The following is a 5,093-nucleotide window of genomic DNA, read 5'->3' as shown; positions in this document are numbered from 1 at the left end:
CTCCTCGTCCTCCTCTACCTCTCGTCCCTCCTTTCCCTCCCTCCTTTACCCTCTCCTCCTCCTTTACTCCTCCTCCTGCTCATCCACCTCCTTCTCCTTCTCTTCTCCTTCTCCTTCTCCTCATAACGGCCTCCTCCTCCCTCCTCCTCCTCCTCCTCCACCTCCTTCCTCCTCCTCCACCTCCACCTCCTCCTCACCTCCACCTCCACCTCACTTCCACCTCCACCTCCTCCTCCTCCTCCTCCTCCTCCACCTCCACCTCCACCTCCATCTCCATCTCCATCTCCACCTCCACCTCCACCTCCATCTCCACCTCCACCTCCACCTCCACCTCCTCCTCCACCTCCACCTCCTCCTCCTCTACCTTCATTCTCCTTCTCCTCCTTCTCCTCCATCCTCTCCATCTCCATCGGCCGTAACGCCGTCGCCCCCAACCCTTTCCTACGATCCAATAGAGTAATCGTTCGCTTGATTGGACCGGCCAAGCGGACAATGCCTCGCTCTCCCTCATAACTCATTTCTTTTCTTTTTTTATTGGTCTCTCCTTTCTTTCTTTTTTTTTCTCTCTTTTTTTGAGGGGGAGGGGGAGGGGGGGCATTTCTTGTGATTCCCCAGATTGCTTTTTTTTCTATCTGTCTCTTGTCTGTCTGTCTGTCTGTCTGTCTGTTTGTCTGTATGTCTGTCTGCCTGCCTGCCCCCCCCCCCCCCCTCTCTCTCTCTCTCTCTCTCTCTCTCTCTCTCTCTCTCTCTCTCTCTCTCTCTCTCTCTCTCTCTCTCTCTCTCTCTCTCTCTCTGTTCCTCCTCTTACTCTTGCTTTTCTCCTCTTTCTTCTTCTTCTTCTTCTTCTTCTTCTTCTTTTTTTCTTCTTCTTCTTCTTCTTCTTCTTCTTCTTCTTCTTCTTCTTCTTCTTCTTCTTCTTCTTCTTCTTCTTCTTCTTCTTCTTCTTCTTCTTCTTCTTCTTCTTCTCCTTCTGTCAATCTACATATCTGCCTGTCTGCCTTTCTTACTCTTACTCTTGCCTTGCTCCTCCTTCATTTGTTTTTCTTCTTCTTCTTCTTCTTCTTCTTCTTTTTTTTTCTTCTTCTTCTTCTTCTTCTTCTTCTTCTTCTTCTTCTTCTTCTTCTTCTTCTTCTTCTTCTTCTTCTTCTTCTTCTTCTTCTTCTTCTTCTTCTTCTTCTTCCCCCTCTTTGTTATTCCACAGAGCGTTATTCCTTGCATACCTTGACCTTGTCGCCGTTGTAAACAAGACGTGATCATTTCCTTTGCCGCAGTTTATTAGCATCTTCTTTTTGCTTTTTTGCCGTAAAGAAAAACAACAACACCGGATCGTCCTTGCACGTGCACACTGAGTGCATGACGAGGGCGATAATGGCAGACGGAGATAAAAATAACAAGCATGCAAAAAAAAAGACGTTGGATTAGCAAACCCTTCTCCTTTTTCTGAATTACATAACAAAAAAGAAAGACAGCGTGAAAAAGAAACACATTTTCTCAAACTCATTCAGAACACTAGCCCACGCCCACCCCCACCCCCATCCCTACCCCTTCATCCCCAACCCAAACCCCACCACCACAAAGTAAAAACACACACACCGGACACTCATTCCCAGGTTAGCACACACTTCCTTCCACCCCCAACCCCCAACCCCCAGTCCCAATTCTCACCAACCCCACAACCCTCCCTGCCCCCACACACACCCCCAGGCCAGACTCCCTGGGGCTAAGTGCCACCTCGTGCCACAAGAGCCGTGCATCATCGGCAGACCAACCGCTACCTCGGCTGTATGTCCTGGGTAATGGCGTACATTTTTTCCGTGGTCGGAGGGAAAGAGGGAGAGAGGGAAAGAGGAAAAGAGGGAGAGAGGGAGAGAGGGAAAGAGGGAGGGAGGGATAGGAGGGAGAGGGATAGGAGTTTAGGATGGAAGGAGGGAGAGGGGTAGAAAGGAAGGGGGGGGGGGTGGAGGGAGTTTGAGGAGGGAGGGAGGGGGGTAAGAGAGAGGTAGCACAGAGGGAGAGAGGGAGAGAGAGAGAGAGAGAGAGGTAGAGAGAGAGAGGTAGAGAGAGAGAGGTAGAGAGAGAGAGAGAGAGAGAGAGAGAGAGAGAGAGAGAGAGAGAGAGAGAGAGAGAGAGAGAGAGAGAGAGAGAGAGAGAGAGAGAGAGAGAGAGAGACACGAGCATGAAGACCCTTTCTTACTCACTCCCTCGTCCTGTTCACTACTTCTTCAACCAACAGACCAGCAAGATCAACTTCCCACGTTCACTCGCCAGCAACCATTACTCTTCCCTTCCCCCGCCCCCCCCTCCTCCCTACTACTACTATTACCCTTCCCCTCCATTTTCCTTTCCCATTTGTTTCCCCCTTTTGGTTCCATCACCCAAATGGCGCCCGGAAGGACCTCACGCCTACGTAGGCCTATTAAAACTTTGCGATCACATATCACCTGTAGAGACCTTCCCTCCCCCTCCCCTCCCCCATCACCCATCCCTCCTCAATCTTCTCTTAAACCTCCTCTCCCCCTCCCTCCTCCATACCTGCCACTCCCTTTCCCTTCCCCTCCTAACCCTCCTCAGACCTCTCTCCTCTTCCCCATCCTCCCAGAATCCCTCAGACCTTCCTCCCTCTCTCCCCTCTTTCCGACCTCCCTCAGATCTCCTCCTCCTTCATTTCCTCCTTCTTCTTCTTCTTCTTCTTCTTCTTCTTCTTCTTCTTCTTCTTCTTCTTCTTCTTCTTCTTCTTCTTCTTCTTCTTCTTCTTCTTCTTCTCCTTCTCCTTCTCCTTCTCCTTCTCCTTCTCCTTCTCCTTCTCCTTCTCCTTCTCCTTCTCTTTCTCTTTCTCTTTCTCTTTCTCTTTCTCTTTCTCTTTCTCCTTCTTCTTCTTCTTCTTCTTCTTCTTCTTCTTCTTCTTCTTCTTCTTCTTCTCCTCCTCCTCTTCCTCCTCCTTCCCACCTTCCCCTCTCCCCAACCTCCCTCACCAAAAACCCCTCCTCCCGCATCCCGCATCCCCATCCCCTCTCAAGAATTATGGCAATGCCTCCGCCCTTTTCCCCTCTTCCTCCCCTCATCCATCCCGACAGAAAGGACGCGTTTGGGGACCTTCTATCCGGAGTCTGGTTCCATCTTCTATCCGAGCTCGTCGAATCCTCTTCGGTTGAGGGGATCGTCGACTTTTATCAACACGTATTTAACCGAAGAGGGGGGATAAAGGGGGAAATGGAAGGAGAGGAGGGGGGAGAATGGAAGGGATGAGGGGGAGAAAGGAAGGAGGGGGGATGGAAGGATGGAATGAGGGGGAGAAGGGCAGAAGAGGAGAAGGGAAGGAATGGGGGGGGGGGGATGAAGAAGAGGGGGGAAAGGTAAGGAGGGGAGAAGAAAGGAAGGGGGAAATATATTACAAGCGGGTGAAACGAGTAAAGAAAGGAAGAGAGAAAAGAGGTGAAAAATAAAGTACACACGATAACATAATTTCCTTCAGCCTTTCTTCTTCGTCCTATGCCAACCTACCAATAAACCTACCACGCTCGAACAAACAGTAAACAAAACAAATAAAAAAAACACTAATACACACAAATAAACAAAAACAAAAATCAGCCTTGCAATGAGCAACAGACAGACACACAACCAATTCCCACAAGCAAGTAACACGAAGCGCCTTGATACCACGCCATGCTTAACACGCCACGGTACGAATCGGTGCGAGGTACGTCAAAGCGCACCGCACCGGCAAGTGTACCGTACGCGCAGAGAGAGAGAGAGAGCGAGCGACGCGAACCACCGGGGGTCGTCGTCGTCGTAACTACCGGGCGGTCGTTTAGCGGCACAAATGAACTGACCTAGAAAAGGAAAACGACACACGGATGACTCGCTTGAGGAAGATGATGGCTGGGAAGAGACACACGAGGGAAGAAGGAAGGGTTTCTTGTTCCTTCTTTTGAGTCTTTTTTTTTTCTTTCTTTCTGGTGGGGAAATTGAGGAGGAGGGGGGAGGGAGAGGAAGAGAGGGAGGGAGGGGAGGGGGAGGAAGAGGAGGAGGAGGAGGAAAAGAAGGGGGGAGGAAGAAAAGGAGGAGAAGAGAGGGGGAGGAGGAGGAGGAGGAGAAGGAGGAGGTAGAGGAAGAGGAGGAAGAAGAAGAGGAAAAATATCCGCAGCGCAGAAATGTCACGATAGTAAAAGAAGCAGATGCATAAATAACACGACGGTTGCTCGACCTTTACGAAGAGAGGAAGAGAGAACGAAAATGAAAAACAAAAACCTACGTCCACACCCCCCCAACCCCCCAACCCCACAACACTTCCAACCCCACGTAACAAGATCCAAAGACAAGACAACAAGACAAAAAACAAGAACAACAGTAATGAATATATATACACACACACCCTACCCCTTCCCCTACCTACCCACCCATCCAACCACCCACCCACCCCCACGCCCACAGTGCAAGCAAGACGCATGAGCCTAAAACAGCCTCGACGTTCCACTGCAGGTCCGGTCCTTGCAACGGCATCTGCAACACGAGGCCCCGGGGCTTCGCCATGATAACAACAGCAGCAGCTGGCGGAAACAAACGTGCAATACGCGAGCAACAAGCAGAAAATGAGAATGGGTCGGGAGAGCGAGTTCGCAACAACACCTGCACGCTCGTATGTTCGAACGATCGCGCGATACAAAGGATATTAATTATGCATATTATCTCGCATCTTTCACGTTTCCTTTGTATAATGAGGAAAGTTTTAAATGAATTTATACGATCATATCTTTCAACGTGAAAGATATGATCTTGGATGCAACAAAATAACTCGAATAATGATAATAATGATAATGATTATACTCTTACTACAACTAAATAAATCATCATAACAATAACGATAATAATAATCATTACATTAATGACAATATTGATGATGAAGATGATGATGATGATGATATAATAATAATAATAATAATAATAATAATAATAATAATAATAATAACAATAATGATGATGATAACAACATTAATAACAATATCATCAACAACAACATCACAAATAAATAACAGATAAACAAAATCACACAAACACACACACACACACGGCCGCATACAGGAAGATCCTCTTCA

The sequence above is a fragment of the Penaeus japonicus genome, unplaced genomic scaffold (assembly GCF_977035675.1).
Source record: "Penaeus japonicus unplaced genomic scaffold, GWHDUDI00000001_assembly GWHDUDI00000016, whole genome shotgun sequence".
In the NCBI taxonomy this organism is placed as follows: Eukaryota; Metazoa; Arthropoda; class Malacostraca; order Decapoda; family Penaeidae; genus Penaeus; species Penaeus japonicus.
The sequence above is the reverse complement of the archived record's forward strand: the minus strand, read 5'-3'. Positions refer to the sequence as shown.